The sequence below is a fragment of the Montipora foliosa genome, chromosome 3 (assembly GCF_036669935.1).
Source record: "Montipora foliosa isolate CH-2021 chromosome 3, ASM3666993v2, whole genome shotgun sequence".
NCBI classification, from domain to species: domain Eukaryota; kingdom Metazoa; phylum Cnidaria; class Anthozoa; order Scleractinia; family Acroporidae; genus Montipora; species Montipora foliosa.
The window spans coordinates 266,935-282,513 of record NC_090871.1 but is presented as its reverse complement, the minus strand read 5'-3'; the positions used below and the strand labels follow the sequence as shown (position 1 = coordinate 282,513).

General features: G+C 40.6%; 2 pseudogenes; both read right to left on the bottom strand.

The window, feature by feature from the left end:
• Nucleotides 1–204: 204 nt before the first annotated feature.
• Nucleotides 205–3,415, bottom strand: LOC137995092 (fatty-acid amide hydrolase 2-A pseudogene; annotated as a pseudogene).
• A 7,867-nt stretch (nt 3,416–11,282) lies between these two features.
• Nucleotides 11,283–14,313, bottom strand: LOC137995091 (fatty-acid amide hydrolase 2-A pseudogene; annotated as a pseudogene).
• Nucleotides 14,314–15,579: the final 1,266 nt, after the last annotated feature.

Sequence of the window (15,579 nt, the reverse complement as noted above, 5' to 3'; positions counted from 1 at the left end):
ACTATATTATGAACTCACCTAAAGTTTTTTATTTGAATTTGAGAATGATGGCATGGAGCCGTCGAAACGTCATTCTTTTATATCGCTGCTTTTTATTCTTAAGAATACCAGTTGCATTAGAAAGCCACAGGTCATCTCAGGAGGGAGGGGGGTGCGCCCCCCTACACCTTTCCCCTAGATCCGCCACTGATGTCACTCGTCAAACTAATTTGGCTTCTGGTCGGACAATTTCCCCGGAAACCACTCTCTCCACCCACCAAACTCGTGATCAAGTTGCCTGGCGACTTCTAATGACAGCTTGTCGTTGTTTCTTCCAGTAACGATCTGTATGCCCAGCGGAAGCCCGTCTCTGTCAAGACCCAGAGGACACTGCGTGACTGACAGATTCATGACATTAAAGATTCCGGAGAAAATAAAATTCACTGGTGCAAAAAGACATCTCTGATGTAACCGGGCTGTGTGCGGGTATGAGGGCAAAAGCAAGACGCCGTCATTGCCAAGAAGATCCTGAATCTCATCACGCATCTGGGTGCCTTTTTTGAAAAGCTTTGACAATGCGCCCGGGAAGGACTGGTGAAGGGACGCCATTCCAAGCATGGTCATGGTAGCCCAGTGGTACTTTGAGTACCCCAGAAAAGACTTGAAAATCTCAACCAATGGGTTTAGTGTTTCTGCCTTTTTATCGATCTGATGAAGATGTGTACCGATAGTATCGTTTGTGTGGCACATCATAGCGACCCATATAAAGGGAGAGTATCGGAACGATTTGATACCAGCATCTTGAACTGTAGCACCAAAGCGTTCTTTCAGGAATGAACAAACTTGATCTTGGCGTTCCATCAATTCTGAATTGACAAGTGTACTAGTCAGAAGAGGGAAGTGTGATTCATGAACAGTGTAGACCTTTAGGTAGGACAGATCCACTTTTTCATCCAAGCCCAGTTCATACGCTTTGGGACCTGCCATGGCCTTAAGCATAGGAACCAGATCGTCGGCATAACGACACATTGGTCCAATGACAAGGTACTCCTTGGCGGTGTCAGTGTTGCTTCCTGGCATGTGTCCTTCATTAGAGACAACGGAAGGGCTGGGTTTGTGAGCAAATATTCCATTAAAAAACGCCGGAATTCGAATGCTGCCAGCTACAAGAAAGAAAGTAGTTGATTAATCAGGTCTTTAAGCCCAAACATCAATCTTACGTTACGGGAATAGTCATCCGCTTATCTAAGGGGTTTCTTACACAACTCAAGAGAGGATTAGGGAATAGAACACTTCCCCATGCCGCATGATAATTTTCTCAATCTGCTGTGAAAGTTACTTTGGTCTCAATAATAATACAATACAATACATACTTAATTGACCGCTCCCCATAGGGGCTTTTCAGGGCCAATGAAACACAACGAAAGGACAGAACAGAACAACAACAACTGTTAAGAATCCCAGCTGGCTGGAGGCAAACCAGTTGGCTATTTACAAGTGCGGCTGGGAAGTTGAACCAGGGACTACCAGGATCAAATTCAACGAGTGGTCAGAGCGGGTCTTGAACAGGGGATCTCCGGATCTCAAGGCAAGCGCCCTAACCACTCGGCCACACTGCCTCCGACATGTCTGCCTCCTCCCCTCATCATCTCTTGCGGAGCCGTCACTTTGGACTGGGAGCACAGAGCGCCAAGGAAGACAACCAAAAGAATTTTCAGTATTCACGCCAACATTACTCTGTTCCGGTGTCGGTTAACGGTCTCGTAATTTTAATTCACTCCAAAGTACATTCAACTGATTCATTCAGAAGAGTACTTTAGAGTTCAACCACCCGGACCGAGTATAAACTTTGCTTTCATTTTGGCGCAAAAAGTTAGATTAGCGTTTTCCACGGCAGCGGTTAAAAGTGACTCGGCGACTCGCTTGTTGAGTAGAAAGAAGTAATGCGCGGCTCGATGGCTCGGCAGCCAATAGGGAGCCACCAAGCCAACAAGAAATATCAACTACGTCCTCCTTTCCCGCTAACAAGCCTCTTAAGCCACTTCCTGCCATATGCCCGCTTCAAATGTAGCCCTGCATTCTACAATTGCTTCTTCTAAAGAGTAACCTCATGTCGCTCTATAGATGAGTGCTTCACTGCGGGGAGGTGGCCAACTCGAAAGCGTATGCTACTTTGGCCACCCTGCACGTTTTGTATTACCCTGAAGTCGATTCGCCTAAACACGTTAAGTCGAAACAGTTGTTAAAGTTCAAGGTTAAAGTATGAAATGCTCACTTACTTCGTTGCATAACTAGATTTCAATCTTCAATCGGTTCCATTCCTCCTCTAACCCTCCCCACTCTGAATATTTTCTCTCGCCAACTTTTCACGTGACTGTCACGTTTCAGGGAAATCGACTTCACGTGAGTGCGCTAATCGACTCCTGTACAGAAACCACCAACATCCTAACAACTGGTTTGATCGCCACTAATTTTAAAGTGAAAAACTACTAATGGTATACGAAAAGGAATTCAAGGTATCACATTTTGTATAAATGATAATATTACTCCACTATTATACCATTTTACCATAGTTGGTCAACAGGACGCCCCACTTTGGGACTCGGGGCTCGGAAAAATACAACACCAGTCGCAAAATATCCGCGCGTATTATATGTTAAACCATTCGATAAGGTGTATTTATCTCTCGTACATTATCGATTGACGACGATACTGCATCATGAATTTATAACTTACCCATATCAGAGCCAACACCACAAACGGAACCAGCGGCGGAAATGATGGATCCTTCTCCGCCTGAACTTCCCCCTGCCATCTTAGATGTATCGTGTGGATTGTTTGTCCTTCCATAAACATTATTGTCTGTCTCAAACCACATACACAGCTCGCTGCAGTTTGTAACAGCGATGGGGATAGCGCCAGCTTTACGGAGATTCTCCACAACTATCGCGTCTTCCGTGGCAATCGCATCTTTTCTATCCACCAGTCCAGCTGAATGTGGTAATCCCTTGCATGCAAGCGATTCTTTCACGGTTACTGGAACTCCCAACAAAGGTTTTCTTAACAAAGAAGTTTTTTCCTCATCGTATTCTGGCTCGTCAGAATCGAGTACTTGATCGATGTACCTTGCTTCTGCTATGGCTTCTGCGAACCGATCGCCAACCACAGCGTTCAGTAACGGGTTCACTTCGTTAATCCGGGTGATAAAAGCTTTGATTGTTTCCTCGCATTTCAACTTACGCTCCTTTATCTTCTGAGAGATGACATGTCCAGGCAAATTTAAAGTTGGGTCTGCCGGCTTGGATACGCACTCCCTTTTTTTACCGTAAATAAATTCTGAAACTCGAAAATAGTTGTCCCATAGAAATCCAACCCGTGACTCTATTGCTTGCATTGCAAAGGAGAAAATGGGTAAACCTTCCCTGAACGCATCCATTTGTGTGGGAGTATTTAAAGTCTTGTTGTTTGAACAACGCAGTACATGCTTTTAAAAGTGAATTCTCACACTGATGGTTTATACGGGCCCTCGTTTTCCCTAGAGAGATATCAAAGAAGAAGAATAAAGACCATCTGTCTTTCACCGAAATTGAGAAACCAGAAATAAGTTTATTAAAAGGCGAAAACAATGCTTTCTAATCAAAGCGCAGGAACGATTTCATTCAACCAACTGAGATAATCTTCGTATTTTCGATCCCAAGAGAAACATGATAAATGTAATTCACTTACGCCTTTATTCAGTCATAACACAAAAGAATCTGATCGAAACTGAATAGTTGCAGTCACGGTATTGAGTTTGATCCCAAGAGGAATATATAATTCACTTAGGTAAGAAGATATAACGAAGAGACAAAATTCTCTGTTACTCCGAGTTTCGTGCTCACTCACAGATGAGTGCGTGAGCACGAAATTCGGAGTAACAGAGAATTTTGTCTCTTCGTTATATCTTCTTATTCAAAGCTCTACACTTAAAAAGTGTATTGAGCACTGTTTAATGGCATTAGCCACTTTATTACACGTATAATTCACTTAGGTATAGTTATTCGAAACACAAAAGACTAAAAATAGTTGCATATTAATGTGTTCGATCCCAAGAGAAAATAGCCATAATTCATTTACCAAGCGCAATGACTTTGGGTGAGATGATCTCAAGACTGATAGAAAATCATGGATGTGCATAATAAAAAGTATCGAACAAGTAGATTATCCTTGCCAGTAAGCAGTAAGCCAAAACATTATCCTCGCCAAAAAATCAAGATCGATTCTGTCTGCCAAATGTCCGTGCCTCGGTTTCTCGCTAGTCAAGTTTAGGTTGCGTTCAAAGTCAGGAGAAAATATTCAGTTTCGAAACAAATCCGTTGAAAATTCTCAAGAATCAACGACGAAACAAACTTCAACGAATACAGAGAAGTGCCAAGTATGTCATTCAATGACATGTTCGATCCCAAGAGAAAATAAGTTAATTCATTGACGTATTTATGCGAAACGCAAGAGATCGAAAATATAGTTGCACTGAGTAGAAGAAAGTTACGTTCCCAAAAGACCGCAGTCGTCATTGAGGTCGTTGAATTTCAAATGCTTTTTGTAATCCAGTCGCAAGTGACTTAAAATGAGACAAGACTGATAGAAAATCACCAATTTTCATGTTAGAAAGTATATTATCCTTGGCCAGTGAGCTATGGCACCTTCCTGATAGCCGTCGATTAGATTATCAAATAATGGCGTTAATCGTTCCCTTCGTGTGGCAGGCAAACAGGGCATGCCATCTATAGCGTTTGGAATATCATCAGTTTATTGAATAATCGATGTTTCCATCCAGTATCATTTTCTTTCTCTGTTAAAAGTGAGGGTTATCGGCCTGAAGCGACAATACAATACATTCTTATATGACTAGTTCCGTGAACGAGCAAGATGAACCAAATCCCGGGCTGTGATTGGCTACCAGGGATTTCTCACTTGGTCCCGCAAGATCAAAGATCATTTTTTGGTGTTTTATCCCATATAATAAATCTTTTATTGACCAAGCTTGTTCGGTCAAGATGGCTGGATATTGGCCTCGTTCTTTTTTTGCCTGTTTATGGACCGAGACGATAAACACGCAAAAAAGAACTTGGCCAATATCTAGCTATCTTGACCTCAGGGTACAATACATACTTAATTGACCACTCTCCATAGAGGCTTTTCAGGGCCAATGAAACACAATCAACGAAATGACGGAACAGAACAACAACAACTGTTAAGAATCCCAACTGGTCAGAGGCAAACCAGTCCGCTATTTACAAGTGCAGCTGGGAAGTTGAACCAGGGACTGACCAGGAACAAATTCAACGAGTGGTCAGAGCGGGTCTTCCTTATAATCCCGAGCTGAGGGCCGATAAACGGGTTATTTTCACATTGGCGAGGTTTCCACAAGGGTGCCAAAAAAAATTGAAGAAAATGCCTCTTTTGTTCACCTTTGTTTTGTTTTCAACATTCCATGATGGCACTCGTGGCATTAAACAAAGTTCTCTGCTTTTTAATTATGTTAAATTTTCCAAGTCGCATTTCGAATTGATTGTTCGTAGTGATGCTAGAAACAGCCTGGCAATGTCGAGTGGTACTGCAATTGAGCTTTCGGAAAACAAATTTGAATCTTTATTTGCGGGCGCAGACAACTAACAAGCAGTTCACAATTTCAATTTTCGCACATGCCAGGATCTTTTAACCGACCTCTTTACAAATAAAAAAAAAATTCGGGCTTGACCGACACGGAAATTCAGGCGAGGAATGAAGCAAACATACCACAAGAAAACACAGCTCAGTTTAATTTCAGTAATTGTAACGTCTAGTTTAATATTTGATGATAAAAATTACGGGCAGAAACATACTTATTAAAGACAACGTTTCGGTGTCCTCATGACACCATCATCAGGTCAAATATAATATTTTACAGATAATTCGAATATTAATGTTCAAGATTAAGTTCAAAGTCCCTAGAGGCTAGGTGAAAAGTTTTGCCTTTATCGAGTCACTTTGGATATTCAGACACGGTTTGTGCTCGCGAATAAGGAACTTAATCTTGAACATTAATATTCGAGTTATCTGTAAAATATTATATTTGACCTGATGATGGTGTCATGAGGACACCGAAACGTTGTCTTTAATAAGTATGTTTCTGCCCGCAATTTTTATCATCAAATCCATTACATTATCATGTTTGATAGTTTAATATTTCCAAGTAAACATTTGTAAAATTGTTGCTCATGAAAAGCAAACTAAAATGCGAGGGGATTGTGTATTAATATGCAAGGCACGCTGCACGCATATAAGACATAATCCTCTCGCATTTTAATTAGCTGTTCATCATCCCCATTCTTCCTTTAAAACAACCAAAGCTGCACCCAACTTTTCTAACAGTTGATTTGGGGATTATGTAATATATTCCCCCCGAGAAGAACAAAGGGATTCGATCTCATGTAAAAATAACGTTTGATGGCATATATAACATAAACAACATACTCGTGAACTTTTGCGAAAAGCGTGTTTCAAAAACCGACAAAACGAAAATGAGTTAATTTGACGCTCGTGAAGACTTTACTCTGTGGCTATTCTATTCTACAAGAAAATCAATCAAGGTGATATTAGCTACTTATCAACCGAGAATGAGGACTTGTCTTTATCCATACAATCAAAGGTGTTTCTGCAAATCCCGCTTGATAGTTAGTGCGGTTTCTCTGTTCAAATTGACGGGAAAATCTTAAATTGATCAGGCCGTATTAATTTGATCGAGCGATAGCCAGGCCTATACTTCAACATCACTGGCAAGAACTAACAACTCAGCTATCGCAAGGTCATGGTTTCCATTCCCATTCCGACAATATCCTTGATTTTTCATGCTTGCGATAATCTTTCGAACCATTAAATTTTTTTTAAGTGTATGGCTTTATAGTTGATTAAGATGAAATGAATAGACCAATTTTCAACGGATTAAAATTCATATAAAACAAGGAGCATGATCGATTTCGAGGAGCTGAGGAACAAAAAGAAAGATTTGTATGAGTTTGTTCCCCGGAGCCTTGAGGTGGTGCCTTCAGTTGTCCCTTGATGCGAGCGCTCATCGGTAACTTTATTGCCATTAACTTAAAAAATCTATTTAGTTTCGAGACAAATGATAAGGTAAATGCTGTCAAGTTTCTCAGATCACGAATCAACGAAGGTCAACGAACACAAAGAAGTGCCGAGGATTCAGTCAACTCAAGTAACCTCTTTATGTTAATTTGATCCCAAGAAAAGATAGATTAATTCGAAACACGAAAGATCGAAAATAGTACTGTTGCAGCAGTAAAGAATTTTTAACCGAGAGAAAATAGACATAATTCACTTATGTCCTTATGCGAAACACAAAAGATCGAAAAAGATGCAGTAGTAATGCGTTCAGTTCCCAAAGGACCACAGTTGTCATTGAATTCGCCGTGTTAAAAGGATTCCAAGTGCACTTTTTGTATCCAAGTGCAAATGACTTTAAGCGAGATATCTCCTAAGATTGATAGAAAATCACCGATTTGCACGTTAAAAAGTAGACTAGGAGTAATCAGTGATGAGTAAGTGCCTTCGAATATTTTCCATTGAAATTGACGTTGGGGGAACTTCGTTCGATGGAGTGACGTATATGCGTAAGGGCAGCACCTTTGATGAGCAGTCATGAGGGAGCTTAATCACGCTAGTTTTTGAGACGGGGAAGGGAACCAGAAGAGAACATTTTGCGTGCCAGGACAGTGGTGTCTCTCAGATTTTTATACTAATCATCTCTAATGGAGAAAAGATACTTAATAATTTAATAATTTTCAGAAGAACAGTTAAAAAATTTTGGGCCTCGATAAAAACATGCCTTGTGTTGTAGCCATAGAATCTGATTTGATTATTTCAATTTTCGAAGGAGAATAGAATTATTTTTTTACTGAACTACAACATGACCAAACGCCAATCACATCAACCGTCCAGAGTGTTTATACCATCTACTGACTCTGAATATGACTTTCGCTCAGATTATCGAAAACTGAGTCAACGGTCATCCTACACAGGCCTTCTCAGGATAACACTCATCCGGACAATTGTACTTCAGCTATTATAATACGACTCCTGGCTTCAGTCAAATCATTTAACATTTCAGTAAAGATGAACTGAACTTGTCGCACATATATCTAATTGTTGTCAGTTAGCTTTGGCAATTTCAAGCTTCTAGGGCACCACTTTTGCCCTACTAGAAACCTGAGGATAAAATTTGACCGTCTTTGTTAGAAATGTTCCCTAATCATGATGAGTCTCACTAAGACTTGTGCAAAAGTACTTAACGAAATGAAATGTGTATACGCAAGAGAGAAAAAAGAGAAGTAAAACAACGGATTCCCATGCCCCACCATAGTTTTTAAAAATCTATTTTTAGTTTCCCAAAGCTATTCTAAGTTTTCGTTCCCAATGCCGCGCATATTTAAAATTAAATTACGTCATTACAACTGGCCAGTCAGGTGCCTCTCTAAAAATAGCTGCGTAGCTAAAATAAGATTTTAAAAAAAAAACCATCATTGGAAGAGGCCAATGTATGGGGGATCCGTTCCCTCACCTCATCCTCTCTTGGTATACGACTTGTATCTTGATGTTGGCTATCCTGTGGAATCGCTCGGTCAAAAAGTTCTGTCGTGTAATTGCTGAAATTCTGGAGGTCGCGAATTACCCAAATCTCAACAAAAAACAGGGGTAGCACGGTGCGAGGCGATAGATTATTCGAACTCCACGTTATAGAATATTAAGCAGATTTAATGACAGATCCTTAGTCTGCGACCAGTCTCTCTGTCTCTCTGTCTCTCTGTCTCTCTGTCTCTCTGTCTCTCTGTCTCTCTGTCTCTCTCTCTCTCTCTCTCTCTCTCTCTCTGTCTCTCTCTCTCTCTCTCTCTCTCTCTCTCTCTCTCTCTCTCTCTCTCTCTCTCTCTCTCTCTCTCTCTCTCTCTCTCTCTCTCTCTCTCTCTCTCCGCGGAGGGCCTGACAATTATTGAATGAGGTTGAGCATGTTAGCGATAATTATCAAGGCCAAAGTTTGTGTTATCTGCCGAAGCCGAAGGCTGAGGCGGATAACACAAACTGTTAATAATTGTTTTATTATGCATATAATAATTGTTTTATTATGCACATTCCTGAGCTGAGCTCCGCCATGACAAAACTGATCAAACTGCTGGTTAGTGTGTTGGGTGACGTCACTTCTGCATGCATAAAACTATTGTCTGTAGGTATGACGTCAATTCTACATATATAAAAGCTATTGTTTGTAGGTATGACGTAACAGAAACAGAGCAAGCAAGAATTAGCTCCGTGCTTATAGCCAATCAAAATCGAGCTGGTGACACCAATGTATAATAATAACATTTAACTCTAAGCATAAATAAAACAATCAAAAAACTATCGTAGCGATTCCGCTTGAACACAACATATCTTAAAAACACTAAAATAGATTATAAAAATTATAAAATACTTTGGTAATGGTAACAATGATCAATCCTGTTGATTCCAGCAGATTCGTCCGCAAATCAATGTCCGCCTCATGAAATATCGCAAGACTTGATAGTTCCGCAAATTTTAGTATTACATAGCTATAAGGAAATAAAAGACTTACTTTGATAGACGACTCGCACCAAAGGTAGCAAAAAATAACAATCTAGCAGCAGCAAAATATCTTGTGATAGCAGCTCCAATGATAGTGGGATAACTTATAATTTTTACTATTGAGTTTGCCTCTTTATAATAGAGTACGTGTATTATGCTTAGGGCGTTAACTAAGTAAATATGTTCCTGCTTTACGCCTGTCCTAACGGAAAGAACCGTATCCTGGCATTAGCGTTAAAACCTACAAAATGTTTGTAGAAAGATTGATATAACCACGTTCTATAACCTAAAATTAAAACTGTCTTCAAGCAATTAAAGATATTGAAAGACAACTGATAAACAAAAGAGCGTTTCAAAACTAACGTGTCGGAGTTCTGCGTTCGTGTAAATAAACTCTAAAAATTTCACGATGAAGGAGATAAGAAACTTACGATGAAATGGTCCTTTTCGATAAAATTAAAAGATTGCCACCTGCCATCTATTATGCGACAGCTAAAATCACATGGATTTTACAACAAAAAAGGGAAATCGCTCTTTCAAATATAAAATGAAATTGCAATACAAGCGGTTAATTGCCGAACCAGAGCTTCCTTGTGGAAGGATGCAAATAGCTGTTGGTATCAACTAGTAGATTCTCTGCTCGTTAACAACTATTCACTGGGGTGAAGTTGGCTACAATAGTTGTGGCTATTTGCCGAGCCGCGAACCGGAGTGTATATACTAAAACAATGAGAAAACATCATTTAGCTCATTTATTCCTGCAACGATTGCAATATTTTCGAGCGCAACTGACACCAGGCGAGTTGCTCCGATGTGAATAGCAAACGATATTCGTAATTTGAGTAGCCAATCAGAGCGCGGCTTCAACGCTTTCCACTGTTTTAGTATATCAACCAAAAAGATGAAGATCTGCCGGCTGCAACAAAATCATCAAAAAGACGATCATTTTGAAACAGAAAAGAAAGCTTTATGCTTTGAGTCTTACAAAGATTCACTTCAGTGTCGTAAAGAAGAAGAAGTTATCTATTATGATACTATTGTACTAGTTGTTGTCTCTCTGGTTACTTTAATAATTTGGTTTGTGTGCGACTGGACTATTGTTCAAAGATCACCCAATATGAGTAAAAAAGGAATCAGTTTTTTCTGTTTTCAGGTTTATACATACCACTTTTCAAGTAGTGTCATAACCAGGATGACGATGGCCGTCTTTACTTTTGCAAATCCTTTATCAAACGTTTAAAACGCCATTAATAATTTAAAAGACTAGAAAGGCTTACAATTCTTGGACGCCTTATTGTTCTTATGTTTCAATATCATTGGCAAAATCAAACGGTGTCGAAAACCTTAACTTCAACACAAAAATACACCTCCCTCGTTTTGCTACAAGAATTCGAAAATCACCATAACAACGTTTCAGTAACTGGTAAAACATCAATCCCAGAAATCTCGCTCGGGATTCTAGGATAACTACCTTCACAGGTAACTGAGGACGTAGCGAGCAAGGGATACAGGTATGGCCAAAGTGACAAAATATAAAGTTCTTCACTGGCAGAATAAGTCCAATATCTGAGACATTTTCTCATTCAAAAGATCGCAATGATATATAATTTAAACATTTAGGAAACTCAAAATTCTGTGCCGTGACGATGTCACGCAAAACAAATAACGTCAAACTAGTTTGGCATCTGGTCGGACAATTTACCCGGGCACCACTTCCTCCATCCACCAAACTCGCGATCAAGTTGCTTAGCAACTGCAAGTGACAGCTTGTCGTTATTTCTTCCGGCAACGATCTGTATGCCAAGCGGAAGCCCGTCTCTGTCAAGACCCAAGGGGCACTGCGTAACTGGCAGATTCATGACGTTAAAGATCCCGGAGCAACTAAAATTCAGTGGAGCAAGAAGACATCTCTGATGTGGCCGCGCTGTATGCGGGTATGAGGGCAAAAGCAAGACGCCGTCATTGCCAAGAAGATCCTGAATCTCTTCACGCATCTGGGTGCCTTTTTTGACAAACTTTGACAATGCGCCCGGGAAGGACTGGTGAAGGGACGCCATTCCAAGCATGGTCATGGTAGCCCAGTGATACTTTGAGTGTCCCAGAAAAGACTTAAAAATCTCCACAACTGGGTGTATTGTTTCTGTAGTTTTACTGTTCTGCTGAAGCTGTGCACTGAGGGAACTGGCGTTCTTGTGGAACAACATAGCGAGCCAAATAAAGGGAGAGTATTGGAACGATTCGATTCGTGCATCTCGAACTGTAGCACCAAAGCGCTCTTGCAGGAAGGAACAAACTTGAGTTTGGCGTTCCATCAATTCTGAATTGGCAAGTGAACTAGTGAGAAGAGGGAAGTGTGATTCATGAACAGTGTAGACCTTTAGGTGGGACAGATCCACTTTTTCATCCAAACCCAGTTCATACGCTTTAGGGCCTGCCATGGCCTTCAGCATAGGAACCAGATCGTCGGCATAACGACACATTGGTCCGACGACAAGGAAATCCTTGACGGTCTCACTATCACCTCCTGGCATGTGTCCTTCATTGGGGACAACTCTAGCGCTGTGTTTGTGACCAAATATTCCATTGAAAAGTGCCGGAATGCGTATACTGCCAGCTGCAAGAAGAAGGTAATTGATTGTTAAGTTCTCAAACGTCCACAAGGGGAAAAATTATTACCCGCCACCAATGTGGCCCAGGTTCGATTCCTCGACTCGGCGTCATATGTGGGTTGAGTTTGTTGGTTCTCTACTCTGCACCGAGAGGTTTTCTCCGGCTACTCCGGTTTCCCCTCTCCTCAAAAACCAACATTTGACTTTATCGTAAATACTTTTGTACTTGGGACATCGTAGTTTGATCAAAAATAAGACACAAACAACGGTTACTTTTGAAAATGTATGTAGAGCACATACGAAACGTCAAGTCATAATCAAAATGAACAAGTTCAATATGTTTATCACTGCTGTTTGTCTTATTTTTGGTAAAACATTTGACTTGTTGTGTTAATTGTTAATTTCACTTTACAGTGTCCCCAATTAGTGTTCCAGTGCTAAATCTACTAGACACTTAAATAAAGTTCCTTTCCTTTCCCGGCGGATATAAGTTAATCTCATATTTTTCTACTAACAGTCCTCTTAAGTCACTTCGGTCCCCGGGGGGGGGACTCCCATATGGAACAGACGGGAATGCTCTTCGGAAATTTTGAATTTAACCCCTAAAGGAGACCATCTGGGCGTGGCTCAAGCTTTTTGTGACCCCTAAAGGAGACCAATCTGGGCATGGCTTAAGCAAATTTTGACCCCTAAAAACAAGTTAAAAAGAAAATTTGACTTCTGTTTCTCTTCGCGTAATTCTTTGTTTCTTCGCGGAGCCCTAAACAAGACCTTAGCGGCTTAAAATATTGGCGCTTTGCCCGGAACACCCTAAGTGAGACCAAAATCCCAAATTTACACCCCTAAGCGAGACGACGAACATCCCCGTCTGTTTCATATGGGAGTCCCCCCCCCTCGGGCTTCGGTCCGTATGACCGCTAAAAATTAAAGCCCCTGCATTCTATATACTATGATTGCTTCTTCTAAGGAGTGGCCTTATGTCGCTCCATGCCGATGAATGCTTCACAAAGTGTAAGCGAACGTTTCGCAAACAAGTCATGTCACTAACAAGTCGATTCGCCTACGTTGACTCGATTCGAGCCACATCCTCACAAATGATCTAAGGGGGTAGTTTCTAAAGACACTGTGGTGCTGCGTCGGTGGGGAAGTAGTATACAAAAATGTGGTTTATCAACGGAGTTGATAATGTAATTGACTACCGTACAGAGATTCTAAAAGCTGACGTTTCGAGCGTTAGCCCTTCGCTCTGACATTTTTGTATCCTCACAAAGGGTTTTTAAAGCGAAAAGCAAACTATGGCAAATCATGGTATCACAATTTTACAAGCAATAATTATCTACCGCATTATTGTTTTATCGATTTATTACGATATTCCAGCATGAATTTGTATCTTACCCAGGTCAGAGCCAACACCACAAACGGAACCAGCAGCGGAAATGATGGATCCTTCTCCTCCTGAACTTCCCCCTGCCATCTTAGATATATCGTATGGATTGTTTGTCCTTCCATACAGGACATTGTCTGTCTCAAACCACATACACAGCTCACTGCAGTTTGTAACGGCGATGGGGATAGCGCCAGCCTCACGGAGATTCTTAACAACTATCGCGTCTTCCGTGGCAATCGCATCTCTTCTATCCACCAGTCCAGCTGAATGTGGTAATCCCTTGCATGCGAGCGATTCTTTCACGGTTACTGGAACTCCCAACAAAGGTTTGCTTAACAAAGAAGTTTTTTCCTCATCCTATTCTAGCTCGTCAGAATCGAGTACTTGATCGATGTACCTTGCTTCTGCTATGGCTTCTGCGAACCGATCGCCAACCACAGCGTTCAGTAACGGGTTCACCTCGTTAATCCGGGTGATAAAACCTTTGATTGTTTCCTCGCATTTCAACTTACGCTCCTTTATCTTCTGAGAGATGACATGTCCAGGCAAATTTAAAGTTGGGTCTGCCGGCTTGGATACGCACTCCCTTTTTTTACCGTAGATAAATTCTGAAACTCGAAAATAGTTGTCCCATAAAAATCCAACCCGTGACTCTATTGCTTGCATTGCAAAGGAGAAAAAGGGTAAACCTTCCCTGAACGCATCCATTTGTGTGCGAGTATTTAAAGTCTTGTTGTTTGAACAACGCAGTACATGCTTTTAAAAGTGAATTCTCACACTGATGGTTTATACGGGCCCTCGTTTTCCCTAGAGAGATATCAAAGAAGAAGAGTAAAGACCATCTGTCTTTCACCGAAATTGAGAAACCAGAAATAAGTTTATTAAAAGGCGAAAACAATGCTTTCTAATCAAACTGCAGGAACGATTTCATTCAACCAACTGAGATAATCTTCATATTTTCGATCCCAAGAGAAACATGATAAATGTAATTCACTTACGCCTTTATTCAGTCATAACACAAAAGAATCTGATCGAAACTGAATAGTTGCAGTCACGGTATTGAGTTTGATCCCAAGAGGAATATATAATTCACTTAGGTAAGAAGATATAACGAAGAGACAAAATTCTCTGTTACTCCGAGTTTCGTGCTCACGCAGATGAGTGCGTGAGCACGAAATTCGGAGTAACAGAGAATTTTGTCTCTTCGTTAATTCTTCTTATTCAAAGCTCTACACTTAAAAAGTGTATTGAGCACTGTTTAACGACATTAGCCACTTTATTACAGGTATAATTCACTTAGGTATAGTTATTCGAAACACAAAAGACTAAAAATAGTTGCATATTAATGTGTTCGATCCCAAGAGAAAATAGCCATAATTCATTTACCCGAGCGCAATGACTTTGGGTGAGATGATCTCAAGACTGATAGAAAATCATGGATGTGCATAGTAAAAAGTATCGAACAAGTAGATTATCCTTGCCAGTAAGCAGTAAGCCAAAACATTATCCTCGCCAAAAAATCAAGATCGATTCTGTCTGCCAAATGTCCGTGCCTCGGTTTCTCGCTAGTCAAGTTTAGGTTGCGTTCGAAGTCAGGAGGAAATATTCAGTTTCGAAACAAATCAGTTGAAAATTCTCAAGAATCAACGACGAAACAAACTTCAACGAATACAGAGAAGTGCCAAGTATGTCATTCAATGACATGTTCGATCCCAAGAGAAAATAAGTTAATTCATTGACGTATTTATGCGAAACGCAAGAGATCGAAAATATAGTTGCACTGAGTAGAAGAAAGTTACGTTCCCAAAAGACCACAGTCGTCATTGAGGTCGTTGAATTTCAAATGCTTTTTGTAATCCAGTCGCAAATGACAAGACAAGACAAGACTGATAGAAAATCACCAATTTTCATGTTAGAAAGTATATTATCCTTGGCCAGTGAGCTATGGCACCTTCCTGATAGCCGTCGATTAGA